The sequence below is a fragment of the Hoplias malabaricus genome, chromosome 9 (genome assembly GCF_029633855.1).
Source record: "Hoplias malabaricus isolate fHopMal1 chromosome 9, fHopMal1.hap1, whole genome shotgun sequence".
NCBI classification, from domain to species: Eukaryota; Metazoa; Chordata; class Actinopteri; order Characiformes; family Erythrinidae; genus Hoplias; species Hoplias malabaricus.
In genome coordinates, this window is record NC_089808.1 from 25128798 (window position 1) to 25145352 (window position 16555).

Sequence of the window (16555 nt, forward strand, 5' to 3'; positions counted from 1 at the left end):
GGAGCAGCAAAGCTAATACTGCAACTGGCTTTATGTGAATGTCATTTCTCATTGGCTGTTACAGGCTTTCATTAACAGCTGGACATGTTATCATATTTCTTGATGCCCAGTGAATCTGTGAAATTGATTCTCCCATCTCCAGTGTGGAAGCAGAGCAATCTTTTTGTTATTTTTTCACTAACACAGTGGAGCCCAGTAAATATAATTAAGTCGTCGAGCGGAGATTAGCGGCGTCTGTCGTACATGAGAATGCTTCATAACCCCTGGCAGTTAGGGAAAACTAATACCAGGATAAACTGTCTTTCTTATGCAAATCCTCTCCCAGAATGAAGATGCATCCTCCCAGGAGCAAACACAACCACAGAAAAACCTTAGATGGAAGCAATCACCATTCCCTCATTTTCCTCCACTTTATTTATCTGCGTCAACATCTCGCTAATGTGATTTGTTGGCGTTTGCCAGAGCTTTGTTTCAGCTTTTGAGAATGTCAATTGAACTCATTAATTAAAGGAGATTATCTGCACTGCTTATGGAGCTGGGAATTTGTGTTAGGAATTTGCTTGAAGAACTGGGATAAAGGAATGTTTAAGGAATGCTTCAGTGAAAAATCCAACACAATTTCCCCCCATTTTCCTCGAGACACTTTTGCTGTCAAGAGCTACGAGGCTAATGTTGTTAACGAGTAATGGAAGCTCAAAATCTTTCTGCTGCTCTTAAACATGCCAGATCCCTCAAACGCAATGTACTTTCTCCAAAGAGTCTCAGATTTGCAGCTAACGACAGACTAGCACTTGAAATCCCAAAACTCATTCTTACTGCGCTCCACCTCGACCCAGAAACCCAGAACCTGCCGCCAAGTTAACGCCATTCTAATTCTGTCAGAGAGGGAGGCAGTACAGCCCTCTAATCATCCTTGTTCTCCTCTGTGAACTCCTCTGAGGACGGTTCTCCTCTGTGTTAGAACCTGCTCTGGAGACTCAGGAAAGCAGCTAAACCTGCAGCATTTATTCAGAAGATAAGAGATGTGTTGTAATGAAAATGTGGCACGTGACTGCCCACAAATTCTGTTATTCTTAAATTCTTAGTCTGTGATTTGTAAATAATTTAATATAACATTGCATTGTTGCTATATAGTCTCGGAAAAAAATTATATTATTGTCATTAATATGTGGGCAGCTGTGGCCTGGTGGTGAGGGAACTGGGCGTGTAACCCGAATGTTGTCAGTTGGATCCCCAGAGTCGGGAGGTCATGACTGAAGTGTCCTTGAGCAAGGCGCCTAACCCCTAATTGCTCCCCGAGCGCCGTAGCTAGGCTGCCCTCCACTCAGGGCACTGCTCACTGCCCCCTAGTCTTCACTATTGTGTGTAAATGTGTGTTTCACTGCACGGATTGGGTTAAATGTGGAGAACAAATTCTTCTGTGTGCAGGACAGTGGCCAATAAAGCGATTCTAGTTCTAATTAAAGGTACAAACAGTGTAGTTTATCTTTAAAGGTACAGCAGTGGTGTTAAAGTCCAGTTGTGCTCCCTAAAGATTCATTACATTCTCTTCTCCAAAAGGAGAGGGGGATATCTGTGATCTTTCATTATACAACTGTGGAAAATAAAAGAACACAATAAAAGTCCTGGAGATGAAACCACACCACAACAATTAATATAGAATATAGTATAATTATGTTACATACCACCAGGGTGTGTTTTCCAGAGAGTAAAGTGATATTACAGCCTCATCCACAACAAAAAACAAACATCATCCACATATTTACATTAATCACATGTTTGACCCAAAAAATGAATAAATAAAATCACTGCTCAGACACAAAGATAAAGCTACAGCCAATCAGAGAGATGCCAGCTGCTGGACAGCTCAACACACTTGGAGGAGAACACCAACAGCCCAAATGTGTTATTTTAGACAGATGGCCAAACTGGCCAGCACTGTGTTTGTGGTGAAGGGAAAAGGAGGGCCATCCTACCCACACAGTGAGAGCGAGGCTGTACTGTCTCAGACCCCCCGGGGTCTTCTAAGCATACAGTTAATAAAGTGATGTTGGTAGAGAAACATGAGACCAGAGCCATTCCTGATGATGACTGCACTCCTGGTCCTCCTGGTCCAGGACACACAGGAAACTAAGAGAAGTACGAAAAGCGTCTGTCTCTGGGCTGGTACATATTTTGGCTGCTTGGTTGAAAAGACGTGGCTCATGTTGCGTGTCTGTGTGGAAACGTGTGCCGGAGTGATAAGCCGACCGAGACGGAGGGATGAGGTTCAAAAGAAAAAGGGTTCTACCTCGCACCTCATTTACTCAACAATTCTGAATTTAAGGGCATTTATCAGGAGTGTGTTCCACTTTGCTGCAGTATCAGTCTCCTCGCTTACACTTGATTTAGGAACATTGCTGTGAGGATTTGATGGCAGCCACATAAACACTGATGTTGGAGAATTAGCTCTAGATCCCATCATCTGAAAGGTACTGGTATTCCAGATCACTCAAGAGAACACAGTTCTATACTGTGATCTATAATGCTTTAGACCACATTTGGCCTTGATCATGGCTCATGTGCAGCTGCTCCAGAGCATCCTGTTTCATTCCATAGCATGGTACTATCGACTGTGGTTTACTGTTCCCCTAGTCACTGCTGTAATTCCTGAAGAATAAGGCTTGCCCATGTCTAGCTGACATAACCATGGACTTTCCCCTAAAAAGACGTCACCTCGATGGCAGCTTGTGCCTCTCTAAATCCCAAAATATAGAGATTTTTATGGTTTTAAATGCTAACATCTGGCAACACAAGCTGTGTATGGCCACAAACAAGCCCTGATTCTGTTTTCCTGCTTATTTTATAAAGGCATTGGCTGCAATAATTGTGTAGATAGAGATTTAAGACTGTGAGCGAGTACGAGTCGCTCAGTCTCACTGCTCAGAGCCCCCGCGAAAATGGTCATGATGTGCAAGCCTTAAATGAAGGATGTTTTTTCCCTTTTTTATGTTATGTTACAGCTCTATTCGTGTCTCTCTGCGGAGGCAGCAGCAGCGGAGAGTTCTGACAGATCAAATGAATCCCAGATGAAGCCAGAAAGAGCGTTGGCGTTCTCCCGGTGATGAAAACGTTAAAGCTGCTGTAAATTGACTCATCATGAGGGGCTTTGACGCTCGTACCCCTCCCTCCCCTGACACTCGAAGAAGTTGCCTGCTGGAAAATGTTCTAATCCACCCTTTCAGACTCAGGATTAAGATCAAGGCCCAATTTGATCCCTTTTTACAGAATTCGAGCTTATAAAACATGCTGCGGAAATGCGGTTTGTTTTGGTGATTTTCCCCCGGCCCAGTTTTCCTCTGTGGGTGATTTTTAAAATTGTTTTTAACCCTCATTTCAGCCACATTTTCTCACAATTTTCAGGGTTGTGGAGCCTTCCTGGAAACACTGTGCACAAAGCAGGAACACACACACTCATCCAGTCAATCACACACTCACCCAGTTACTCACACACTCACTCCACCTACCAGTGTGTGTTTGGAATGGGGGAGGAAAGCGGAGCCTTAGGAGAAAACCCAGACAGACACAGAGAGGACACCACACCCCTCACAGACAGTGACCAGTGGAAAGTATCCCACCTCTCTTTCTTTTAACAGTGAAAGAAAATGGGAGCCATAACAGTCGTGCAAGACCTGGTGTCTCGCCAAAAGCTGTCCCCCTCAGGTCACAGTGTTTAAAGTGTTCATCTCTGAGAGAGAAGAACATCGAGCTACACTCTCACTTCGTATCTGAAGTCATCCACAGCTCTTCTTCCACTTCCACTGGGAGGACAGCAGCACAGTGGGTCTGAAAGGATGTGGAAACCTGGACAGAGAGAAGTGGAGACTGCAACCAACTCCAGAGAGATGTGTTGGCAGACATTCATTCATTCATTCATTCATTCATTATCTGTAACTGCTTATCCAATTCAGGGTCGCAGTGGGTCCAGAGCGTGGTGGCAGACTTCTTTGAGAAACTTGGAGACAAAGGAAGTTGCTGTGAATGTGAAATATATGTCTGGCTTGTTTTCTTTGTCTGTGTGTGTGTGTGTGTGTGTGTGTGTGTGTGTGTAATGAAATAATATTCACTCACTGAGTGGTTCTAAGACCTTCTTGAGTGGCCAGAGCCAAAGCTTTCGTAAAAACAGTGCAGTGAACTGTGGGCTCAGTGCTGTCATCCAATCAGGAGGCAGCATCAACAGCGTGTGTTCCAGCCAGCCAATCACACTGCATCTCCCGAGGGGGTGTGAGTCAGACCCTGGCAATGTTTTGAAGATAACCCATTCATAAAAAAAAAGAACAAACCATGCTCTCTCTGTGTGTGTGTGTGTGTGAGAGAGAGTGTGTGTGTGTGTGTTTACCAGGTTATATCACAATATGTCACATTGTGACATATATATGTATATATGTGTGTGTGTGTGTGTGTGTGTGTGTGTGTGTGTGTGTGTGTGTGGAAAAATACACACACAATAATAATATCACTTAACCCTCTTTCTGTAAGAATCTTACATTGTATAAACTGCAGTAAAAAAAGGATTTGACTGTATTTTGTTAAAAAACAAACACATTTAGAATCTGATGCCTGCAGCTTGCTCTAAAAAAGCAGAGGTGAGTTTGGCGCTGAGCTCCATCTCCTTTCTTGAAGCTGTGGGAGCGTTTTGGAACTGAGGAGTGCAGTTCTCTCTCAATACGAGACTCCAGCTGCTCCACAGTCCGTCTGATTCTCCTCACGGCGACCACAGGAGACAGATGTGGATCCAGGCCGCTCACGCATTCTGTGTCTACAAAGCACACGCAATTTGAGGCCTGGCAGGTACCTGCTGAAACAGTCATGGACTTTCCTAAAAAAACATCACCTTGATGGCAGCACGTGATGCTCTAAAATCCCAGTGTCCACCTCCACATCAGTGGTACCTTTTCACATACACATCTGTTTCTGTTATCAGCTCATTTCAAGGTCACGGTGGGTCTGGAGTCTAGCCAGAATCATTGGGCAAGTCCATTGCAGGGCAACACACACACCAACTCACATCTACGGACACTTTTGAGTTGACAATTCAACTACCAACATGTATTTTTGGAGCGTGGGCGGAAACCGGAGCATCCGGAGGAAACCCACGTGGACACAGGGAGAACACACCACACTCCTCACAGACAGTCACCTGGAGGAAACCCACGAAGACACAGGGAGAACACACCACATTCCTCACAGACAGTCACCCGGAGGAAACTCATGCAGACACGGAGAACACACCAAACTCTTCACAGACAGTCACCCGGAAGAAACCCATGCAGACACAGGGAGAACACACCACACCCTCACAGACAGTCACCCGGAGCGGGACACGAAACCACAATCTCCAGGTCCCTGGAGCTGTGACAGAGAAACCACCTGTTGTACCTTGTTTTTGCCCTCCAATATAGGAATTGTGTGAAGGATGGTATTGTGGCAATCTGTATCTATAAAACCACGCACACACCCATCCACTCAAGCAGGTTAATGTTTACACTTCACTCGGATACGTGCCAGAGACAGTTAATTATTATTATAAGTGTTTTCTTTGGAAAAACATAAAACCTGACCCTTCCCCACTGTCTGGTGTTGTCCGTATGAACCTGTTCAAAGGTAAACAGTGAACATGCAAGGTCTTAAAAAAGCAGTGTGCCATTTCAAAACAATACTCTGCTACACATACACAAACAACACACACTGTGCAGCGACAGATGAGCTACTGTCTCTGACTTTACATCTACAAGGTGGACCAACGAGGGAGGAGTGTCTCACAGAGTGGACAGTGAGTGGACACAGGGTTTAAAAACTCCAGCAGCACTACTGTGTCTGATCCACTCACACCAGCACAACACACACTAACACACCACCACCACCTCAGTGTCACTGCAGCTCTGAGAATGATCCACCACCACATCACACCTGCTTTGCGTTGAAGAACAGGGTTCAATAACAAAGTATGCAGAGCATAGCTGGACTTAATTTAATTAAATATATTTTAAAAATATGATTAAAGCGGAGTTAACTGGGATTAACACCTCCCTCTCTTGTGGTCATTTTTAAAGCGGGAGTGTTGTACATTTTATCAAAATCCTGCTTTGTTTTTATGTTTTATGGAGTTGCACTACTGCCTTTAACCAGCAGAGTGCAGCAGAACTGCATTTCATAATAAGAGTTGTAAATAACAATTCAGTCGGCAGGAGTACTGTTTCTGTATAAATGAGGATTAAACACATTCATACGCTGTTTGTTTTGTACTCTCAGTCCTCCCTTCAGAGTCTGGGGGTAAAATGGAGTGTTTAGGATCGTTTTTGGGGGCAGTGGAGGGAGGACCCTTGCTGAGAAGCTTCCTCTCTCTACTGACCTGTGTCACAGCGGCCTCAGAATGAGCTGCCCACCAGAACCATTGAGAGTAAAGGGCAACAGTCTGCTCTCAATGAATGATCTATTCACCTTAATACATCAGTCTGACCTTTCTCTCTCTCTCTCTCTCTCTCTCTCTCTCTCTCTCTCTCTCTTTCTCTCTGTCTCTGTGGGTGTCTTTCTTTCTCATCTTTCTCTTGATTTTTTGTATTCCAATGTTTTTTCTCTCTTTCCTTTTTTCTTACTTGCTTTTCATACTTTTTCATGTATTTTCTCTTTATTTTGAGCTTTTTTTGAGTTTTTTTTCTTTAATTCTTTATATTTACATATACTTACATTCTCTTAGTGTTTTTTTTTTATTTGCTCTTCTTTCTTCTATATTTCTTTCTACAGTCTTTCTCTATTTTTCTCAGCCCTGTTGTAATTTCCGTCAGGATCAATAAAGTGTTGTCATCACTATCTTCACTGTTTGCTACACTAAACCAATTCTCCTGGCTGTGTGTGTTATTCTGCGGGACTTTTATTATATATTTTCCCTCCACAAAATGCAGACACTTGAACCTGGTCTAATTGCAGAGACAATAAATTTTGCTCATTTTTTTGTTTTTTTTTTTCTCTTTTTTATCCCCCAGGGTACTCATGCGTTGGGAGACAACAGAAATGCTAATCAATTCCATCGGCAGATAATTGCAGCAATTATTTCCAGGTAATTGTAGCTCATCAGTGTCATGATCCTTAAAGACAAAAGGAAGTGTGTACACAGGCCTTGTCCATATCAATCAAGAGCACCAGAACACGGGAATGGATTTAATCGAGTCCAGCTCAGACTGTGTGTCCAGATTTGGACGAATGAACTGAATCGGTTTCCATCTCCACTCAGCCATATTTGACACAAATCAATTTTTAAACGGACGTGTACAATACTGAACTTATCTACATTCAGTGTTCTTTTGTGTTTATTTCCTTTTTCTCACACAGGCCTGAGAGTTCCATACTCACATCTGTAGTGGAATAATTAAAACCCACGTTGCGGCAGCATAAATACTACATCAATGTCAATTTAATTACATCAGAGTCAATGATAATGAATTATTATTTGATTAATAATGAATTATTTAATTCATTTTATTAAGCTCCATTTTTGGGAACCATTAAATAATATGTAGTGTCTTTACCTGTTCAAATTTAGCTTGGACATGTACATACAGCAGAATTAGCTATAATTAATTATTATTAATAAATTATGCTCATTGGCCCACTGTAGGTTCTTAGCTCCGAAATTGAATCTGAACTAAAAGTAATAATTCCATAAAAGAAAAGTGCACACACAAACAAATAACCAAGGATTGGTTTTATCACATCCCATCACCATTGGTTTATTAAATGTAATATCAAAAAATGAATATTGATTATGCGTTCATATAATGAAATGGATTACAGCGATACACAAGGACGCAGGGAGATTAATATATGAGGGAATTTCTCTATGATAACTACCCTAAATTCTAAAAAGTCTATAGTTTATCCAGCAAAGGTTCAGCACCATAACCTCCTGAGTTATGAATGAAATGAAACCATGTGACCTTACGTATCCCTGGAGATAGTTGGGAGCATGTCACTGATGCACGGTGCTTTCCGGCGCGGGCTTCCTGTAGCACCCTAGCCGCTGGCGTTCGTCTCCACCCTCTTGGCCAGAGACACGGCGACCACTCCGTCGGAGCTGGTGGCGTCCTGAAGGCTTTCCTGGGCCTTTTTCTCAGAAGGTCATTCTGAGGAAGAATGTGGCCTTCTTCTCCATCGTTGATCCTGAAGCTTTTGTCATCACTTTGAGGATCAGAGGTCTGAGGTCTCCTTCAATGCTCTGGGTGTGGCATTGAATATTGCTGGAATAAGCCATAGTTCTTCTAACTATAATCTATCTACTAGAAGTAAAATTAAACAAAAACTTCTAGTTGGAAGTTCTGGGTTTGTTCTATCTGGACACCGCTTGAAGGGCCCAAAACTGTTTAAGAGATAGCCATAAGAGTCTGATGCCTGAGAGATGCCTGCAGAGAGCTGGAGAGCTCCAGAGAGAGCCAGGGCTCTCTCTTTACTGACTACCCTAGCTGAGAAGCATTGCCCGTTGGAAGCGAGGGAAAGAAGTACATTCTCTTTCTGTTCTTCTCCTGTTCTGAGTTCTGTTCTAAGAGCTGGAGTGTGCGTTAGAGTGCATATTTTCTCTCTCCCAAAAAAGCCTAGAGTTATTTCACGCCTCTGTGTTTCTAACCAGAGTTTAGAAAACCTGGCTTGAATACCTGGTCCTCAGGGGTTGAGGATTGGAGCATCTCATGCTCCTGATTGGCTGTTTCCTGTACTTTGGTAGTGACATCACATAAAATGTATGACCCTTGACAAGACAAAGACTTGAAGACGATCGCTGCTTGCTGGAAAGCTTATCTCACGTTCCGATCTGGGCTTGTGTGGCTGAGAAGAGAGACTCAGAGTGGAGAAAGGTCTTTCTGCATATTAAGATAACTTATATTAAGTCCCAAAAAGTATAATTTCTTTTATTAAAATTTAATAATATGTTCATCTCCACTACACATCCATATCCCAGGACATTTTGAAAATGGTGGAAGGATTTCACTGGGATTTTTGCCACCTGTACGAAAGACATGGAAGACAAGCGGACCTCCTGTTTCTTCACTGATGTAGCAGAGTCTACTGGGGAAGGTATTGTAATATTCTTACCATATCATGCTTCATTTCATGGAGTGGAACCTTTTAACCTGGGAGTGGTTCATGGCCTGACACACATGGCTGACGTATGGATGATATATACTTCAGGGTCTGAAGTTACACAGCCACACCACTAGGGGCTGAATCTCAAACATCTCCCTGTACACTCTGTAGTACACAATGCAGTGGTGTACTATCCATCCATCCATCCATTATCTGTAACCGCTTATCCAATTTAGGGTCGCGGGGGGTCCAGAGCCTACCTGGAATCATCGGGCGCAAGGCGAGTGGTGTACTAGTGTTAGCTTTACAAATCTCTAAAGTGCACTATGTAGGGAGTAGGGCACTGTTTGGGACAGAGCAGTTTGCATGAGGCACCAGGAAAGAAGCAAATAAAAATCGACATATTTTTCACAGTATCAGCGCAGTATTGCTTCTCACTTTTTCCCGGAGACGTCCGTATTTTTTTCCTTTGTTCAGCATTTCTATTGGTCACTGACGTCCACACCGTGTCTGAGGAAATTTCTGGCTGTGAATGTGCCGCTATCTGCGTCTCTGTGTGTGGAGGAGAGGAGTTCATGTTCCTGTGCTACTTTGGTTCAACATAAACAATGTTCGCCTGACTACTGACCAAGCCTTCAGTCCATTCGTCACACATAACTTGAGGCATGTTCCAAATAGACCCTGCTCTATTCCTTACATTCCTCACTATGTAGTGCACTATAGAGTGAATAGTCCCCTACCTGCACTGACTGACACTACCTGGCAGTGTTTGTGATCCCCAGTAAAACTACTCTGCATATTGTCAGTGTCCAAAAAAATACCCGTATCTCCGTGTTCGTGGATGTTTACAGCAGCTGTCCTTCACACTGTGTGAATATTTTATGATGAATGGACCAGTAGAAACGCTCCAGAATTACAATCTTTTTACACTGACTTTCACTGAAAGTTAGGAAGGGTTTTTTCCTCCTTCTGTAAAGGTATTACTCTGGAGATAAGTGTTTTTTAATTGCGTCAATATGCTTCCTGCCGCTCTGGATCCAGCATTACTACTACTATCATTATGTTACTGTTAGATGAGGTTATAAAGTGAAATGTGAAATTTGAAACAATAGCTAACTTAACTCGGATCACCCTCTAACCTTTAGTTTCCCTGAATCTTACGGAAACCAGAGATAAATGTAAAAACTGCTGAGTCAGTTGTGTGTGATGGGTTTCAATGAACCTGAATCTGTAATATGTCCTGTGGTCATGCAGTAAGTGGAGCTGGGTTTGTGTGTGTGTGTGTGTGGCCTCTACAATCAGATGGAAAACAGCGCACTGCTAATCAGACCTCACTGTTAACAGCGGGAGAGAGACAGTGTCCAATCAACGTTTGATCAAAACCCCAGAGACACAATTTACCTGCTTTCACCTGCTGCCAGTCTCTGCTCAGTCTGCAGCTACAGCCCTTCATTAAACTCACCGGCCACTTTATCAGAACCCCCCCCCCCCCCTTCTACTAATGCTCACTGGCCACTTTGTCAGAAACACCCCCCCTCTACTGACACTCACTGGCCACTTTATCAGAAACAACCCCCCCTCTACTGACACTCACTGGCCACTTTATCAGAAACAACCCCCTCTACTGACACTCACTGGCCACTTTATCAGAAACAACCCCCTCTACTGACACTCACTGGTCACTTTATCAGAAACACCCCCCCTCTACTGACACTCACTGGCCACTTTATCAGAAATACCCCCTTCTACTGACACTCACTGGCCACTTTATCAGAAACAACCCCCCCTCTACTGACACTCACTGGCCACTTTATCAGAAACAACCCCCTCTACTGACACTCACTGGCCACTTTATCAGAAACAACCCCCTCTACTGACACTCACTGGCCACTTTATCAGAAACACCCCCTTCTACTGACACTCACTGGCCACTTTGTCAGAAACACCCCCCTTCTACTGACACTCACTGGCCACTTTATCAGAAATACCCCCCTTCTACTGACACTCACTGGCCACTTTATCAGAAACACCCCCCTTCTACTTACACTCACTGGCCACTTTATCAGAAACACCCCACTTCTACTGACACTCACTGGCCACTTTATCAGAAACACCCCACTTCTACTGACACTCACTGGCCACTTTATCAGAAACAACCCCCCCTCTACTGACACACACTGGCCACTTTATCAGAAACACCCCCCTTCTATTGACACTCACTGGCCACTTTATCAGAAATACTCCCCTTCTACTGACACTCACTGGTCACTTTATCAGAAACACCCCCCCTCTACTGACACTCACTGGCCACTTTATCAGAAACACCCCCCCTCTACTGACACTCACTGGCCACTTTATCAGAAATACCCCCTTCTACTGACACTCACTGGCCACTTTATCAGAAACAACCCCCCCTCTACTGACACTCACTGGCCACTTTATCAGAAACAACCCCCTCTACTGACACTCACTGGCCACTTTATCAGAAACAACCCCCTCTACTGACACTCACTGGCCACTTTATCAGAAACACCCCCTTCTACTGACACTCACTGGCCACTTTGTCAGAAACACCCCCCTTCTACTGACACTCACTGGCCACTTTATCAGAAACACCCCCCTTCTACTGACACTCACTGGCCACTTTATCAGAAATACCCCCCTTCTACTGACACTCACTGGCCACTTTATCAGAAACACCCCACTTCTACTGACACTCACTGGCCACTTTATCAGAAACACCCCACTTCTACTGACACTCACTGGCCACTTTATCAGAAACAACCCCCCCTCTACTGACACTCACTGGCCACTTTATCAGAAATACCCCCCTTCTACTGACACTCACTGGCCACTTTATCAGAAACAACCCCCCTCTACTGACACTCACTGGCCACTTTATCAGAAACACCCCCCTCTACTGACATTCACTGGCCACTTTATCAGAAACACCCCCCTTCTATTGACACTCACTGGCCACTTTATCAGAAATACCCCCCTTCTACTGACACTCACTGGCCACTTTATCAGAAACACCCCCCTCTACTGACACTCACTGGCCACTTTATCAGAAATACCCCCCGTCTACTAATGCTCACTGGCCACTTTATCAGAAACACCCCCCCTCTACTGACACTCACTGGCCACTTTATCAGAAATACCCCCCGTCTACTAATGCTCACTGGCCACTTTATCAGAAACACCCCCCCTCTACTGACACTCACTGGCCACTTTATCAGAAACACCCCCCTTCTACTGACACTCACTGGCCACTTTATCAGAAACACACCTCTTCTACTGACACTCACTGGCCACTTTATCAGAAACACCCCCCCTCTACTGACACTCACTGGCCACTTTATCAGAAACACCCCCCTTCTACTGACACTCACTGGCCACTTTATCAGAAACACCCCCCCCTCTACTGACACTCACTGGCCACTTTATCAGAAATACCCCCCTTCTACTGACACTCACTGGCCACTTTATCAGAAATACCCCCCTTCTACTAATGCTCACTGGCCACTTTATCAGAAACACCCCCCCTCTACTGACACTCACTGACCACTTTATCAGAAACACCCCCCTCTACTGACACTCACTGGCCACTTTATCAGAAATACCTGAGAGAAAGGAGTGGGAGAAATCCAAAGAGAGAGGGAGAAACATTATGCTCAGATGATTTGGAGATGGATGTCCCGGCTAGAATGAGGTTAGTGAGATGAGGAGATGTCTCCCTGAGTTCACGGTTCAGGAACCCCCGAATGAAATCAGATTTGAAGTCGGGAATAATGTGTGTGAGGTTCATCTTTTTAATAAAAAAAACCTGTGTATATAACCCTGAGTGTGTCTCCCCTTCATGTGCTGCCCTGCAGTCGGTTTGTGCTGGAAACCACTCTAATGTGTTTACGAAGCCCCAGTGTCTGTAAATAGGTAAAAAAACCAAAGTGTCTTGGTCCAGTATGCTAGGCTTTCTCTCTCTCTGCTCACAGCAGAGAAACGCCATCTGGAGGTTTTTAGACAACAGAGAGACGCTGAAAAGCACCAACCGAGATGAGGATGTTGCTCTATTCCTGCTCCATAGAGGGGTAACACTGACTTATTTTTGCTGTTTCTGATCATTTAAGGTGGAAATGTCTCCAAAGTCTGGAGATGGCTAACTGCATTAGCAACAGTGCTACAAAATTAAACAGCTGTAACTTTGAAGCTATAACTTAAAAAAAATATTACCTAGTGTTCCTTTAAGTGCAGACGTGTCTAAAAGTGTTGGCGCCCTGTTCACAGCAGGTTCAGTTCTGTTCCTGTGGCTGGAAAATCAATTACATCATAAAAGCATCCGAGCGCAGACTCAGAGACAGGGATTTAGAGACGGCTCTGAGAGGATTTCCATGGTTTAAAATTCGATAGTATTTCAGAGAGAGAGGGGAAGAGCAACACAGTGAGAAAAAGAGTGACATTGAGAAAGAGTGCGAAAGTATGAGAAAACAGAAAAAGAAGGTGAGAGAGAAAGACAAAGAGAGAACGAGAAAGAAAGTGAAATTGAGAGAGAGAACAAGAGAGAGACAGAAATAAAGAGGAACACGAGAGAGAGAGAGCTGGTGCAGGTGTTGTAATTTGTCCCTTTTGATCCTCGCATGGATACACTTCTCACAGCACTGTTATTACCCCCCCAAACACACACACACACACACACACACACAAGCCTCTATTCTTCTGTGCATCCTCACCCCTATTTTTAGCACTCCCTTCCTTTTGTCTTTCCTCCATCTCTATTTTATTCCTCTCTCATTTCTCTTGCTCCTCTCTGGCGCAGGTCTGAATCCAGGAGGTTTTCACAGAGCAGCTCCAGATTCGAGACATGGTCTTCACTCGTAATTGCCTTTATAAAAATGGACGCTTGCTGGGCTTTGAATGGACTGAATAATAATAATTGTACAGATTGATGCTTACAAAATTGTCATATCAGATGCTGACTGAAGTGTCCTCCTCAATTTTCCAATAGCCTTGTGATTCATGTCACTAACAGCTTTCAGAGAAGAGAGACACGGCTTTTAGAGGGTCTGCGCTATCAGCCAGGTGGGTCTGAAATGCATGGGTGAAAGCTAGCCGAAATGGATGCTTACCTAATAGAAGTAATCGTCATGCAGCTTTAAACCCTCTCAGAATGTGCAAATCCCAGCTGCATTCTTACGGCACTTACACTACTCTACTGGACACTCAGGTAAATATGGTCCTGGTCCTGGTTCTGGAAGCGGGTTCTTGTTTAGTCGCTGTTCTCTCATGGTTGAGAGTGAGCCGAGTAGGGACTAAACCGTGGCGTGTAAACCTTGCAGAGCACTGATTGTCCAGAGAGTCATCACTCTACGCCACGCAACGCAGACGTCCAGCACCAACTCTCCATCTGTAAAATCTCCAGCTGCAGCAGAGATCACATTTGTTTTTATCCGACTCGTGACGGCAGCTCGTAAAATTACGCCGTGGTCTTTTGAAGAGGTTCAAACGCTCCTTGGATCAGTGGTCGATGAAAGAATCCAGCGAGAGCTGGACGCTGCAACAAGGAAGGAACAAACTCTACTGATCTGTCTGAACTGATGACGGAGCTGTGCTCAGTCCCAAACAACAACAACACCCCAATACACCATGAGTAAACACCGTTTAACACCACCACTGTTGTTTTTGTTTCCAAAGCCCACAGTTCCCGTTAGAGACGGGGGTTTGAGACGACACCAGATACATTTCAGGGGGGAGCTGTGGGAGTTTAAAACCAACCAGGGACCAAACACAGACCAAGACCATGCAGTGGAAAAGCACTATAAGATTTGGGACAATGTGTGTCACTAGGTTTTGAAGCAGACCTCGTCATCTCCCTGACATTCACACCTTAGTGGATGGAAACAGGATTCCTGCATAAACGTGCCTCTCATCTCCCACTGCAGCGCGTACAGAGGCGTAATGAAGCGCTAGTGATTAGCATTTCTAATGCTCGTTCTCCTGTGGCCTTCCTCATCAGGAATTCCTCTCGCTCTGGTGCGTGGAACGTGGGGAAACAAACAAAACAGTCCCCCCCCACACCAGAGTGTATCATTCAGCTTGATACTATGTACAAACACTGGTTTTAGAAAAGTTCAGCACACTTGGAGGAGAACAATAGCTGCTAATTCTCTTACCACAGCGTACAACACACCACCTGGACCATGCTGGCTTCACTTTGTTAAAGGAACAGTAGGTAAGGTTTGGAGTGTTGTTTTGTGGCTCCCCCTAATGTTATTCACTTTTGCGGCAACATTTTGAAATTAGTGTGAAGGGGAGGAAGGGGTGTGGTTTACTGCCCTCCACCAAGAGTTACACAGTGCTGTTTCTGCAGTGCCGAGCCCAGAGTAGCAACAACAGAGGCTCCATTCCTGTTACAGCTCAGTGGAGCATCACAGTGATTTTGAAGCTGTATTTTGAGGTAAAAATATTACATTGTGTTCCTTTAAATGAACCATACTGTTGGCTTTTCCCTTTCCAGTGTCCATACATTGCCCGGCATGACAGGGTTAAATGTATATGTTATAAACTGCAGAATCTGTTTTTACTGTGCTGCAGGTTTGTGCATGGAATTCTCTCTCGATATGAGACTCCAGGTGCTCCACAGTCAGTGGTCACTGCCGTCTGATTCTCCTCTTCATGACGACCAGAGGAGACAGGTCTGGATGCAGGCTGCTCACTCTCATGTGCTCTGTGTCTGTGGAGACAAGCTGTTGGAGCACACGCAGAATGAGGCCTGGCACTATCCTGCTGAAACAACCATTGTCTTTTTCCCTGAAAAAGACGTCACGTGCGTCTCTATACACCTTCACACAGACGTGTGGGCGCTGATACCCTCTGCTAATATCATGAGGACACATCCACAACACACCTTAGATCTGGGATTTATGTGTTAACACACCTATCTAATTGCAGTGAACTGTAAATATACCGTAGTCAACATGGTACAATCAGCATTGGTCCATTTAACACGACCATGACAGTATGATCAGGTTAGTACGATCTATATGACATTGTCTAGGGTCCAGTTAGCTTGATCCAATCAGGACTTGTGTAAGAGATGAGGCTCAGTTTCATTTGCTCTCTCTCTCTCTCTCTCTCTCTCTTACACACAAACACACACACACACACACACACACACACACACACTAAGTGCCTCCCTTTTCCCCACTTTCCCTGAAGACCAGTAATTACCCTACAATCAATGACATCAAACACTTCCACAGACCACACACATTTAAAACAGCAGCCTCTAATAAACAGAGAGAAAGAGAAAGAGAGAGAGAGAGAGAGAGAGAAAGCAAGGGAGAGAGAGATGAGCGATACAGAGAGAAAGAGTAGAGATGAGTGGAAGTGAGAGAGAGGACAGTGAAAAGCAAGACACAAAGAGGGAGAGAAGACAGTGACAGAGAGA